This window comes from Pristiophorus japonicus, chromosome 7 (genome assembly GCF_044704955.1).
Source record: "Pristiophorus japonicus isolate sPriJap1 chromosome 7, sPriJap1.hap1, whole genome shotgun sequence".
NCBI lineage: Eukaryota > Metazoa > Chordata > Chondrichthyes > Pristiophoridae > Pristiophorus > Pristiophorus japonicus.
In genome coordinates this window covers 197293788-197309134 of record NC_091983.1, presented here as the reverse complement: position 1 = coordinate 197309134, position 15347 = coordinate 197293788, and the positions used below count along the sequence as shown (strand labels likewise).

At 45.8% G+C, this 15347-nt stretch overlaps 1 protein-coding gene across 4 annotated transcripts in view; it reads left to right on the top strand.

Moving 5' to 3' along the window:
* The window catches only part of cdk19 (cyclin dependent kinase 19), a 410414-nt gene that overhangs the window by 270020 nt on the left and 125047 nt on the right, over nt 1–15347 (top strand). The gene's annotated exons all lie outside the window — the stretch shown is intronic.

The following is a 15347-nucleotide window of genomic DNA, read 5'->3' as shown; positions in this document are numbered from 1 at the left end:
AAATCGATCGGTCGCCTTAGTCGGCCGCCCCACCGAGCCATATTTAGATCGGCGGGGGGGGGGGGGGGATTTGAGTGGTATGCACTTCCGCCGGAAACGGCGCGGTGAAGCCAGAGTAAAGGAGACATTCCAGCGGACAGCTCTGCAGCGTGCGGGCCGCTGGAACGCGGCAAGGACAGGGATTTTCAGCTGCAAAAATGTAGGCCTTTTGCCAGCAGTGCTCCCGCGAGGTATTTGAGTCGGTGCTCGAACGGGACACCGCTGGAGTGTTGCCACGATCAGAACCCTTTGACAGGGAAATAGTTTTATTAATTTTAGTAGTTTTATTTAAGATTACAGCGTCCACTGCATTTATCTTTTAATAGTTTTATTAATTATTAGTGTTTTTATTTAAGATTACAGCATCCACTATTTATCTTTGAATAGTTTTATTAATTGTTTTGGCTCCATTCAACCTGCTGGGTGCTGCTCAGAGGTTTGCACATACTTTTGTACAACTTTCAGGTCGGACTCTAGTGGAGGCCTGTGGGCTGCAGAGAACAGCTTAGCAGGGTTCACACTGAGGATGGGAGGAGTGTTGGGAGGACGACACCTGGTACACCTGGTCAGAAACAGGGTGGCACGCAGGAGAAGACATCGCCGTCGGCACCATGCAGAGAGGCAGCGGGCAAGGAAGGCAGCAGCCATGATTCGTTCATTCTGTGCCAGACCAGTGCTCCCGCCATCTTCACCGGCCCGAATCAGGATTGCAGTTGGCTGTCTGGGAACAAGGGATATCCCCTGTCTACTTGGCTGCTCACTCCAGTGTGGAACCCCAGGACAGCATCAGAGCATGCAAAAAATGACCCTCATTGTGCCACCAGGTGCATCATCGAGCACTGCATAGGCATCCTTAAGCAGAGGTTCCAGTCCTGGCCCGCTCTGATGGTACCTTGCAGTACTCTCCTCAATGGGTCTCCATCATCGTCGTGGTCTGCAGTATGCTGCACAATCTGGCCATCATGAGGAGACAGCCACTGGAGGTCGAGCCAGCAGTATCACCTGAGGAGGAGGTGCAGGAGGAGGAGCCACAGGAGGAGGAAGAGGCGGTACAGGAGGAGTGAGGGCCGGGTGCAGACTGACAAGCACCCTCCTGGAAGGGTGCATCCTCACATATGGAGATGCCTGACACCTCCCCTGCAATCTCCCTCAATGCATTATGTATTGGCGGTCTGCCAGATCGCCCCACGTCAGGAAACAGTATTCTTCTGTCCTCCACATCGTCCATCAGTGTCTCCAGCTCCATATCAGTGAACCTGTTGGCTCTCTTTGCACCTCTTACACCAGCCATCCTTCCAAAACTCCTTCACCCCTTTGGGCCTTGCTGCAAACCCTGGCCTTTAAAAAGGCCAGGGAGCAACTCGCTCGTTAGAAACCCTTACCTGCATGTTGAATTTCTCAGTGGTGATAACACCCAAATTAAGACAGCCACACCACTGAAAAATTCACTCTGGAAGGGTTCATTAGCGCAAGAACCCATTTGTTCACTTTTGGAGCTGAATGTGGGGTGGCCTAGCCACGAAAAAATTTCGGTGCTCATGGCCAGAAAAGGGTGGGGGGAGCACCAGCTTTCCAGCGGTACTGAATTTCGGGCCCCATGGGGTTACAATTCTGTGACAGCCAATTGTGGCATTAATATTGATTTCACAGTAATTTAACAAGGCTCTGCACATAAGCAGAAAACCACAATATGCCCTCTTGTTTTCTTAAAGAGGAAGCTCACACTACTGACAGTATGCAAAAAAAGCATTTGCTATGCTCATAAACAATGTTATTATCAACAGGACCTTGTCGATAAGAGTTCAATTAAAACATTCCTATGAAGCAGAGGGAAATAAAATAGGGGCAGAAGCAAAAGATGGAAAGGAGAATAGTAAAAGTGGAGGGCAGAGAAACCCAAGGCAAAAATCAAAAAAGGCCACATTACAGCAAAATTCTAAAGGGACAAAGAGTGCTAAAAAGACAAGCCTGAAGGCTCTGTGCCTCAATGCAAGGAGTATTCGTAATAAAGTGGATGAATTAACTGCGCAGGCAGCTATTAACGATTATTAGGGACGGTTTTCTAGGCCAATATGTCGAGGAACCAACTAGAGAGCTGGCCATCCTAGACTGGGTGTTGTGTAATGAGAGAGGACTAATTAGCAATCCTGTGCGAGGCCCTCTGGGGAAGAGTGACCATAATATGCTAGAATTCTTTATTAAGATGGAGAGTGACAGTGTTAATTCAGAGACTAGGGTCCTGAACTTAAGGAAAGGTAACTTCGATGGTATGAGGCGTGAATTGGCTGGATAGACTGGAAAATTATACTTAAAGGGTTGACAGTGGATAGGCAATGGCAGACATTTATAGATTACATGGATGAACTTCAACAATTGTACATCCCTGTCGAGAGTAAAAATAAAATGGGGAAGGTAGCTCAACCGTGGCTAACAACGGAAATTAAGGATAGTGTTAAATCCAAGGAAGAGGCATATAAATTGGCCAGAAAAAGCAGCAAACCTGAGGACTGGGAGAAATTTAAAATTCAGCAGAGGAGGAAAAGGGTTTAATTAGGAGGGGGAAAATAGAGTATGAGAGGAAGCTTGCAGGGAACATAAAAACTGACTGCAAAAGCTTCTATAGATATGTGAAGAGAAAAAGATTAGTGAAGATCAGTGTACGTCCTTTGCAGTCAGAATCAGGTGAATTTATAATGGGGAACAAAGAAATGGCAGACCAATTGAACAAATACTTTGGATCTGTCTTCACTAAGGAAGACATAAATAACCTTCCGGAAATACTAGGGGTTCGAGGGTCTAGCGAAAAGGAGGAACTGAAGGAAATCCTTATTAGTCAGGAAATTGTGTTAGAGAAATTGATGGGATTGAAGGCCGATAAATCCCCAGGGCCTGATAGGCTGCATTCCAGAGTACATAAGGAAGTGGCCCTTAAGAAATATTGGATGCATTGGTGATCATTTTCCAACATTCGATTGACTCTGGATCAGTTCCTATGGACTGGAGGGTAGCTAATGTAACACCACTTTGTAAAAAAGGAGGGAGAAAGAAAACAGGGAATTATAGACCGGTTAGCCTGACATCGGTGGTGGGGAAAATGTTGGAATCAATTATTAAAGATGAAATAGCAGCGCATTTAGAAAGCAGTGACAGGATCGGTCCAAGTCAGCATGGATTTATAAAGGGGAAATCATGCTTGACAAATCTCCTAGAATTTTTTGAGGAGGTAACTAGTAGAGTGGACAAGGGAGAATCAGTGGATGTGGTGTATTTGGACTTTCAAAAGGCTTTTGATAAGGTCCCACACAAGAGATTAGTGTGCAAGGTTAAAGCACATGGTATTGGGGGTAATGTACTGGCGTGGCTAGAGAAATGGTTGGCAGACAGGAAGCAGAGAGTCGGGATAAACGGGTCCTTTTCAGAATGGCAGGCAGTGACCAGTGGAGTGCCGCAGGATTCAGTGCTGGGACCCCTGCTATTTACCATATACATCAATGATTTAGATGAAGAAATTGAATGTAATATCTCCCAGTTTGCAGATGACACTAAGCTGGGTGGCGGTGTGAGCTGTGAGGAGGATGCTAAAAGGCTGCAGGGTGACTTGGAGAGGTTAGGTGAGTGGGCAAATGCATGGCAGATGCAGTATAATGTGGATAAATGTGAAGTTATCCATGTTGGTGGCAAAAACAGGAAGACAGAATTTTATCTGAATGGTGACAGATTCGGAAAAAGAGAGGTGCAACGAGACCTGGGTGTCATGGTACATCAGTCATTGAAGTTTGACATGCAGGTACAGCAGGCGGTGAAGAAGGCAAATGGCATATTGGCCTTCATAGCTAGAGGATTTGAGTTGAGGAGCAGGGAGGTCTTACTGCTGTTGTACGGGCCTTGGTGAGGCCACACCTGGAATATTGTGTTCAGTTTTGGTCTCCTAATCTGAGGAAGGACATTCTTGCTATTGAGGGAGTACAGCGAAGGGTCACCAGATTGATTCCCGGGATGGCAGGACTGACATATGAGGAGAGACTGGATCAACTCGGCTTGTATCCACTGGAGTTTAGAAGAATGAGAGGGAATCTCATAGAAACATATAAAATTCTGACGATTGGACAGGTTAGAGGCAGGAAGAATGTTCCCGTTGCTGGGGAGTTCCAGAACCAGGGGTCACAGTCTAAGAATAAGAGGTAAGCCATTTAGGACCGAGATGAGGAGAAACTTCTTCACTCAGAGAGTGGTTAACCTGTGGAATTCCCTGCCGCAGAAAGTTGTTGAGGCCAGTTCATTCGATATATACAAAAGGGAGTTAGATATGGTCCTTACGGCCAAAAGGATCAAGGTATGGAGAGAAAGCAGAAAAGGAGTACTGAGGTTGAATGATCCACCATGATCTTATTGAATGGTGGTGCAGGCTCGAAGGGCTGAATGGCCTGCTCCTGCACCTAATTTCTATGTTTCTATGTAAGCATTGTAACAGTATGATTACAATAATAGTATCTAGAAATAGCACTGTGGGAGAAAGTTTCATTCCCATTTCAGCCGACAGAGTCCCCATTGTCAGCAATTTTATCAGCAGATGTAAATAAACATTAGTTACAAAGTATAAGAGTGAGAACATCCTGTACACACAACACAGGGCTCCTTTTTTGTGAATAAAAGGTATTTTAAACTGTTTTAAAACTATAGCCATTATAATTCCAAGCCTCTGTGAGCAACCAACTGTGTTTACACTGCTAAACCTAGCTCACATATCCTGGTGCCAGAATCATAGAGCCACGAAAAACTAGGCCTATGGGTCTGTCCCCAGAATAAGAGAGGAGGATTTATCAGTTCTATAACCAGAAGCTGGCTCATGGACACTGACCCTTGAATCTGAATTAAAATGAGCATCGATATAAGAATGACTTCACACTTCCCACCATATTTTTGTATTGAAATGTAGTATTTCTTTATTTACCAAGAATAATAATAGTTAACCATTAACAGCCACAGTGACTGACAACTGAGACAACTGTCTTCAATTTCCTGTCACAAAGGGCTCAATTTTCCCCAATGTCGTTTTGGCGTATTGCCACCGTTACATCCATTTTTTTTAGCCCAAACTACTCCAAAAAACTAAGTAGCAAGTTTCTCCGTTCCATTTTATGAAATTGGCACCACACAGCCTGTCCTGTAGCTTCGGGAGATGGAGCTTAATGTCTGTGCCGAAAAATACGATGCCCCCCACCTTCTGCGCACGCACAAAAATAAAGGACGTTTTTGTCGTGATTGCTATGGGCGCGCATGCCCAGTACAGCTCCCGATCTGCATTCGTCCATTTTTAAAGAGCCAGTTGTATGTAAGAACTTTAATTCTCATTGGAAAAATCGGAGCTGCGATACAAGATGCAACGCGGCTCAAGGACCAAGAATTTCTTACAGGATGAAGTGGAGGTACTAGTTACTGTAATTGATGCGAAATGGCAGAAGCTGGACACCAGCAGAGGTCACGTAAAAGTTTCACCAAAAGAAATGAAGAAACACTGGAATCAACTTGCATAAGATTACTGTACAATGGTGACCAACCCGAGGTCTAGAAGCCAGTGCAAAAAGAAGTGGCAGGACCTTGGTCAAGTAGTTAGTGTAAGTAATATTTTCATTTATTCAATGGAATTGCAATTGTAAATGTGACCAGCTGTATGTGTCCCACCCAGCAGAAAGACACCCTCTCTAAAATGTTCTATTTTCAACTTTGTAAAGGAAGGTGGCGCACAACAAACGGGAAAGAACTCGAACAGTAGGAGGCTCGGCAAACCTGCACCACTGACACCCTTGGAAGAGAGGGTCACTGCTTTGATGGGTCCTGCCTGGTGAAAAGCAACCACCACTGCACAAGCTGGGCCCACACTCGAGGGAAAGGGTAAGTCCTGCAAATTCCACAGTCTGGCTTTGCTAAATGTTAAGTACTGCGTAGGCTAGCCATGCTTCGGTTCATGGGGATGGCTCCGTCAGCTACGCTTCGGTTGATGCAGTGTGCTATCATTCATCGTGGTCCTTCACATCAGCCTGCTGCCTGCACTGTGTGAGCCTACTCATACCACCCACCCTGCCCCCTCCTCTGCTGCTAACCATTTGTCTGTTCTGCTTTATGTTGCAGAACTTGAGGCCAACCCTGACGATGCAGAAGATAATTCAGACGAGGACGAACATCTTCTAATCGCACCTTCCAGACCAAGAGCATGGGGTGAGGGGGGAGGGGGAGGTGATGGATGAAGCCCCCACTGTTATATTCACTTTGGAGGAGGTGCAGCTACCATCCATTGAGGTGCCAGCCCCTTTCCTAAGTGGTACGAGTGTTGCTGGGATATTCCATGGTTTCCCACTGTCCAAGGCTGTGGATTCCAGTGGGGTGCAGTGAGGCACAGCCAGGGCCCCACTGTCCGAAGCTGCGGGTCCCAGTGGGATGCAGCGAACCACACCCAGGGTGAGAAGGGAAAGGAGAGCTCGATAGCGCTTTCCGGACGTGCAGATATGGTTTAAATGATGGCAATGAGTGCGGAGAGCATTGACCTTATGCGATCACTCCTCGACACCATCAGTGGGGTGGCTGATGAGGTATCAGGACAGTCGGGAGAAGTAACAACACTCTCACGAGAAATGGGAACACGGTCCGGGAACATGAGGGAGGGAATGTCTCAGGCAGCGGATACAATGTCGATGCACATGAGGGAGGGAATGTTGCAGGTAGTTGACACACTGTCAGGGCACATGAGGGAGGTAATGTCGGAGTTAGCTGCTGCAATAAGGGAACAAGCCCAGAACCCGTGTCCATTGACAGAATCAACTGCCACTCCCACTCCAATCCTCAGACCAGTCTCTGAAAAGGCCCAAGCCGGGCCTTCCACATTACAGGCTGCCCCGTCCCCCTCCCCCGCGCCCCCTCAAGAAATGCGCATTACCTGAGATGTTCAAAAGAATAAGCTTGGTACCAACCCCGAGAAATGCACCACGGCCTGCGGGCAGGGGTGGAGTCAACAAGTCCAAGCGCAGCGGGCGCTCTTCGAATAAGGTGAAGGAGAGATGGGTGCAGCCTTTCTTTGCTGCTGTTGTTGTTGTTATTGTTGTAACTGTTCTCAACTTAAAGGTTTTTTGTAAGTTATGTAAATTTACAAGTTTAAAAGTTTGTAAATGATCTTAACGTTATTAAATGATCTTAGAGTTTGTAACTGATGTTAAAGTTTGAAAGTCATCTTCACTGAAAACTTTAAAGTTTGATACAAGAATAATTTTTATTAAAGTTAAGTTAAATACAAACAAATGTTTGTTAAACTTTTGAATAAAATATATTTTAAATTATAACTGAATCAATATATTAGCATGGATAGAGGATTGGCTAACTAACACAAAACAGAGAGTTGGGATAAATGGTTCATTCTCTGGTTGGCAATCAGTAACTAGTGGGGTGCCGCAGGGATCAGTGCTGGGATCCCAACTATTTACAATCTATATTAACGACTTTGAAGAAGGGACTGAGTGTAACATAGCCAAGTTTGCTGATGATACAAAGATGGGAGGAAAAGCAATGTGTGAGGAGGACAGAAAAAGCTGCAAAAGGACATAGACAGGCTAAGTGAGTGGGCAAAAATTTGGCAGATGGAGTATAATGTTGGAAAGTGTGAGGTCATGCACTTTGGCAGAAAAAAAAATCGAAGAGCAAACTATTATTTAAATGGAGAAAGATTGCAAAGTGCTGCAGTACAGCGGAACTTGAGGGTAATTGTGTATGAAACACAAAAGGAAAGTATGCAGGTACAGCAAGTGATCAGGAAGGCCAATGGAATCTTGGCCTTTATTGCAAAGGGGATGGAGTATAAAAGCAGGGAAGTCTTGCTACAGTTATACAGGGTATTGGTGAGGCCAATACTGCGTGCAGTTTTGGTTTCCATATTTACTGTTGTGTATGGAGAAAGAGTCAGTGTGAACACTGAGCTCAAAGTAAAGTGTGACCGTAGTCTTTTATTGCAGGTCTCCAGAGTGCCTCTCCAACCTGTGAAGCCTCCTTAAATACCTATGTTCCCAAGGGATTATGGGATCCCTTAGGACTCCAGGGGATGAGCCCTCTGGTGGCTGTACAGAGTAAATGCAAGTCCACATGTACAACAACACTCCCCGCCCGCCCCTCCCCGCCCCCCCGCAAAGTCAATAGTGTAATAGTGAGTCGATCTGGGGCCCTTCTTGGCCTGGTTGATCGTCTCGGTGTGAAAGCTGGTGTTGTTGAATAATTTGTTGTGCCCTCGCTGGGCTGCTGTGCAGCTGGCCTTGTGAGCTGCCTGGTGGTGTTGGGCCCTGCAGGGCTGCTGTGGATGATGGGTTCTGCTTCGTGGTCAACCGTGGTGCCGGTTGTCACTGGTGTGTATGTTGGGGGATCAAAGAAGGTAGGATCCAAGGTGGGTTGCTCAGGATAGCCCGTGAATCTGAGTTTGATTTGGTCCAAGTGTTTCCAGTGAATGAGTCCATTGGAATGTTTGACCCGAAACACTCTACTCCCCTCTTTGGCCACTTGGGACCTTGTCCATAATTTAATACAAATACAGGATCATTGACTTCAATCTCGCGTGACACATTTGCGCTATCATGGTATGCACTTTGTTGAAGCCAACTGCTCTCTACTTATTCATGTAGATCAGGATGAACTAACGAGAGCCTTATCTTAAGTTTTAGCCCAAACACGTATTGATGCATTTTCTTTACCCCATAGACACACGCTAACGCTTCTTTCTCATCATGCTGTAGGCTCTCTCAACCGTAGGCAGACTCCTGGATGTATAAGCAACCGGTTGCAGTTTCCCGAAATCATTAGCTTATTGCAATACACACCCGACGCCATATTACGACGCATCACATGCTAGTACCTAACGCTTACATGGATCGCACAACACAAGCAATTTGTTTGAGCATAACAGTTTTCTCGCTTTTACAGTGGCATTTTCTTGGCTTTTGCCCCAAACCCATTCACCCCCTTTTCGTAGTAAGACATGTAGTGGTTCTAGCAGTGTGCTGAGACCCGGTAAGAAGTTACCAAAGTAGTTCAAGAGTCCCAGAAACATACGGGATTGTTTCTTAGAATAGTATGTAACAGAGCCTACAAGGGAGCAAGCCATTTTGGATCTGGTCCTGTGTAACGAGACAGGAAAAATAAACGATCTCCTCGTAAAAGATCCTCTCGGAATGAGTGATCACAATATGGTTGAATTTGTAATACAGATTGAGGATGAGGAAGTTGTGTCAGAAACAAGCGTACTATGCTTAAACAAAGGGGACTACAGTGGGATGAGGGCAGAGTTGGCTAAAGTAGACTGGAAACAAGGACTAAACGGTGGCACAATTGAGGAACAGTGGAGGACTTTTAAGGAGCTCTTTCATAATGCGCAACAAAAATATATTCCAGTGAAAAAGAAGGGCGGCAAGAGAAGAGATAACCAGCTGTGGATAACCAAGGAAATAAAGGAAAGTATCAAATCAAAGACCAATGCGTATAAGGTGGCCAAGGTTAGTGGGAAACTAGAGGATTGGGAAGATTTTAAGCAACAGCAAAGAATGACTAAAAAAGCAATAAAGAAAGGGAAGATAGATGACGAAGGTAAACTTGCGCAAAACATAAAAACAGATAGTAAAAGCTTTTACCGATATATAAAACGGAAAAGAGTGACGAAAGTAAATGTTGGTCCCTTAGAAGATGAAAAGGGGGATTTAATAATGGGAAATGTGGAAATGGCTGAGACCTTAAACAATTATTTTGCTTCCATCTTCACAGTGGAAGACACAAAACCATGCCAAAAATTGCTGGTCATAGGAATGTGGGAAGGGAGGACCTTGAGATGATCACTATCACTAGGGAGGTAGTGCTGGACAGACTAATGGGACTTAAGGTAGACAAGTCCCCTGGTCCTGATGAAATGCATTCCAGGGTATTAAAAGAGATGGCGGAAGTTATAGCAGATGCATTTGTTATAATCTACCAAAATTCTCTGGACTCTGGGGAGGTACCAGCGGATTAGAGAGCAGCTAATGTAACGCCTCTGTTTAAAAAAGGGGGCAGGCAAAAGGCAGGTAACTATAGGTCGGTTAGTTTAACATCTGTAGTGGGGAAAATGCTTGAAACTATCATTAAGGAAGAAATAGCGGGACATCTGGATAGGAATAGTGCAATCAAGCAGACGCAGCATGGATTCATGAAAGGGAAATCATGTTTAACTAACTTACTGGAATTCTTTGAGGATATAACGAACATGGTAGATAGAGGTGTACCGATGGATGTGGTGTATTTAGATTTCCAAAAGGCATTCGATAAGGTGCCACATAAAAGGTTACTGCAGAAGATAAAGGTATGCGGAGTCAGAGGAAATGTATTAGCATGGATAGAGAATTGGCTGGCGAACAGAAAGCAGAGAGTCGGGATAAATAGGTCCTTTTCCGGTTGGAAAGCAGTGGTTAGTGGTGTGCCACAGGGATCAGTACTGGGACCACAACTGTTTACAATATACATAGATGACCTGGAAGAGGGGACAGAGTGTAGTGCAACAAAATTTACAGATGACACAAAGATTAGTGGGAAAGCGGGTTGTGTAGAGGACTCAGAGAGGCTGCAAGGAGATTTGGATAGGTTAAGCGAATGGGCTAAGGTTTGGCAGATGGAATACAATGTCGGAAAGTGTGAGGTCATCCACCTTGGGGAAAAAAACAGTAAACGGGAATATTATTTGAATGGAGAGAAATTACAACATGCTGTGGTGCAGAGGGACCTGGGGGTCCTTGTGCATGAATCCCAAAAGGTTAGTTTGCATGTGCAGCAGGTAATCAGGAAGGCAAATGGAATGTTGGCCTTCATTGCGAAAGGGATGGAGTACAAAAGCAGGGAGGTGTTGCTGCAACTGTATAAGGTATTGGTAAGGCCGCACCTGGAGTACTGCGTGCAGTTTTGGTCACCTTACTTAAGGAAGGATATACTAGCTTTGGAAGGGGTACAGAGACGATTCAGTCGGCTGATTCGAGAAATGAGGGGGTTACCTTATGATGATAGATTGAGTAGACTGGGTCTTTACTCGTTGGAGTTCAGAAGGATGAGGGGTGATCTTATAGAAACATTTAAAATCATGAAAGGGATAGACAAGATAGAGGCAGAGAGGTTGTTTCCATTGGTGGGGGAGACTAGAACTAGGGGGCACAGCCTCAAAATACGGAGGAGCCAATTTAAAACCGAGTTGAGAAAGAATTTCTTCTCCCAAAGGGTTGTGAATCTGTGGAATTCTCTGCCCAAGGAAGCAGTTGAGGCTGGCTCATTGAATGTTTTCAAGTCAAAGATAGATAGATTTTTAAGCATTAAGGGTTACGGGGAGAGGGCGGGTAAGTGGAGCTGAGTCCACGACCAGATCAGCCATGATCTTATTGAATGGCGGAGCAGGTTCGAGGGGCTAGATGGCCTACTCCTGTTCCTAATTCTTATGTTCTTATGTTCTTTTGACTAAGAGCCTCCTCCAGGTTCTGCAGGTGCTCAACTATGTTCCGACCTGTGACCAAGATATCGTCCTGGAAGATCACGGTGTGCGGAACAAACTTCAGTAAACTTTCCATGTTTCTCTGGAATATCGCCGCCGCTGATCGGATTCGAAACGGGCATCTGTTATAAACAAAAATACCCTTGTGCATGTTGATGCAGGTGAGAGCCTTCGATGATTCCTCCAGTTTCTGCGTCATGTAGGCTGAAGTCAGATCCAGCTTCGTGAATGTCTTTCCTCCCGCCAGCGTTGCAAAGAGGTCGCCAGCCTTTGGTTGTGGGTATTGGTCCTGCAGGGAGAAACAGTTGATAGTTACTTTGTAATTGCCACAGATTCTGACGGTGCCGTCTCCCTTGAGGACTGGGACAATAGGACTAGCCCACTCGCTGAACTCGATCGGTGAAATGATGCCCTCTCTTTGCAGCCGATCTAGCTCGCTCTCTACCCTTTCTCCCATCATGTACGGTACTGCTCTCTCCTTGTGATGGATGGGTCGCGCCCCCGGAATTAGGTGGATCTGCACTTTTGCTCCTTGGAATTTCCCGATGCCTGGTTCGAACAGCGAAGGAAATTTGTTTAAGACCTGGGCACACGAAGTGTCGTCAGCGGGCAATAGCGCTTGGACGTCGTCCCAGTTCCAGCGTATCTTTCGCAGCCAGCTCCTGCCGAGCAGCGTGGGACCATCGCCCGGTACCACCCAGAGTGGTAGCTTGTGCACCGCTCCATCGTAGGAGACCTTTACGACAGCATTGCCGATTACAGGAATCAGTTCTTTCGTGTAAGTTCTTAGTTTCATGCGAACTGGAGTTAAGACTGGCCTTGAGGCCTTGTTGTGCCACAACCTTTCGAAAGTCTTTTGCCCATGATGGACTGGCTCGCGCCTGTGTCCAGCTCCATTGACACCGGGAGTCCATTTAGTTCAACATTCAGCATTATCGAGGGACAATTCGTGGTTAATGCGTGTCCCCCATGTACCTCTGCCTCCTCGATCTGAGGCTCTGGTTCATCGTGATCCTCTGTGGATCTGTCCTCCTCTGCAACATGGTGGTTTGCAAGTTTAACAGGCTTAGCAGCTCGCCTGCACACTCGTTGGAGGTGTCCCATTGTTTCCCAACCCTTGCAAATGTACTCTTTGAATCGGCATGAATGGAAACGATGATCACCCCTGCCGTGGCAACAAGGTGTTAATGGCCTTGCATTCATCACCCTCGATGGTGGACTCTGAGTCATCTGCGGACCTGCCCTGTATGTTACGATTCGAAAACAACATCACTTTGTTCACAGTACTTGTAGCAGCACTTGTGTGCTGAGAGATTTGCTTCGTATTGTCACTGGTGGCAATGAACGCCTGGGCTGTCGCTATGGCCTTACTCAAGGTTGGGGTCTCTATAGTCAAAAGTTTGCGAAGTATGGTTTCGTGGCCACTGCCAAGTACGAAAAGGTCTCTGAGCATGTGCTCCAAATGTCCTTCAAATTTGCAATGTCCTGCAAGGCGTCTTAGCTCAGTGACATAACTCGCCACTTCCTGGCCTTCAGACCTTTTGTAGGTGTAGAACCGGTACCTCGCCATCAGAACGCTTTCCTTCGGGTTCAAATGCTCCCGGACCAGTGTGCACAAATCATCATATGATTTCTCCGTGGCTTTCACTGGAGTGAGCAGATTTTTCATGAGACCATACGTTGGTGCCCCGCAGACGGTGAGGAGGATCGCCCTTCGTTTGGCAGCGCTCTCTTCCCCATCTAGCTCGTTGACCACGAAGTATTGATCGAGTCGCTCCACAATAGTTTCCTAATCATCTCCCTCCAAAAATTTCTCCAGACTGCCCACTGTTCTCTGCATCTTTGGGTTCGCTATCTGTATCTTGTCGCCAGCTGTATGGAGAAAGAGTCAGACTGAACACTGTGAGCTCAAAGTAAAGTGTGACCTTAGTTTTTTATTGCAGGTCTCCAGAGTGCCTCTCCAACCTGTGAAGCCTCTTTAAATATCTGTGCTCTCAAGGGATTATGGGATCCCTTGGGACTCCAGGGGATGAGCCCTCTGGTGGCTATACAGAGTAAATACAAGTCCACATATACAACATTTACGAAAGGATATATTTGCTTTGGAGGCAGTTCAGAGAAGGTTCACAAAGTTGATTCCGGAGATGAGTGGGTTAACTTATGAGGAAAGGTTGAGCCTCTACTCATTGGAATTCAGAAGAATGAGAGGTGATCTTATCGAAACATATAAGATTATGAGGGGACTTGACAAGGTGGATGCAGAGAGGATGTTTCCACTGATGTGGGAGACTAGAACTAGAGGGCATGATCTTAGAATAAGGGTCGCCCATTTAAAAGTGAGATGAGGAGAAATTTTTTCTCTCAGAGGGTTGTAAATCTGTGGAATTCGCTGCCTCAGAGATCTGTGGAAGCTGGGACATTGAATAAATTTAAAACAGAAATAGACAGTTTCTTAAACGATAAGGGGTTATGGGGAGTGGGCAGGGAAGTGGAGCTGAAACCATGATCAGATCAGCCACGATCTTATTGAATGGCGGGGCAGGCTCGAGGAGCCGTATGGCCTACTCCTGCTACTTTCTTATGTTCTTACTTATTATTTGTTCCATTATTAATATAACTTTTTGAAGTAAACAGGAATCATTTCCATCATTTGTTCCATTAACACAACACAATATTACGGAACATGTCCAACCAGTAACCATGGTCCATTTGGAATAGTTGCCGCTGAGCCTTCAGGCAGCAAAGCGTTCACGGATGAGCTGCTGGCGCAAGGCTTAAGCAATCGTTAAAGGGGCACAACGGCCTGCCCTCCTCCGCCATCGTGCTCCGGGTTTAGGTAGTTCCATGACTTTCTCGTCCTTGTCCTCCTCGTCATCTGCATCTTCCTCCTCATCATCAGCCACTCTCACCTCAGGTGGGTTTTCTACTACCAGCTGCTGCTGCCTCATGATGGCTAAGTTTTGCAGCATGCGGTAGGTTGGTATAGAAGGGATCATTAGAGTTACTCTGTATGACCAGCTGGACAGAGAATGGGCTGCTAGAGACGCTCTACAGGCTTCTGGAAAAGAGGATCCTGGTTGAATTATTTGGGGAGATTATTAGGTTGGTGGATGAAGTTAGCCCAGTCAACATAGTGTAATATTTGGATTTTCCAAAAGCTTACAGCAAGCTGCCACACAATAGACTAATTTATAAAGTTGAGTCCTGTAGGATAGGACTGCAGATTCGAGGGTGGTTGCATTCCCATATGTAGAGGGATGTTATTGATGGTAGTGAGTCTGCATGGAGACTAGTTACTAGACGACTTCCACAGGGATCTGTATTCAGATCATTGCTCTTCATTATAATAATGATCTGGATGAGGTCATTCAAGGAACTGTCAGCAAGTCCACGGATGGCACAAAGGGGGAAAAATTCATTGTCGCCCAGAAAGCAGTCAGTGTCCTCACCAACTGCCGTTAATGGCCACCAGAAATGGCCACCGCATTAAGCTTTATAAATTGGTGTTAGGGGGCATGGTGGTAGGTGGCGCAGCGCTAACGGATCCGGGACCAATTTGTTATGCTGGTGCGGCATTGCTGCTTTCCCAAGCATCTGTGTGCGAGCCTGTGAAGCTCGTAATGCATCGTGGGCAGTGAGAAGCTCTGAAATTTAAAGAGCCATGCACATTGAAGCAAGAGAAAATAAAATGCACTGATTCAATACATTTTCAGCCTTTCTGTCTTTTAACAAATAATCAATATTTAAAAGAAGTTCCAAATATCAATATTCAGCACTTAAA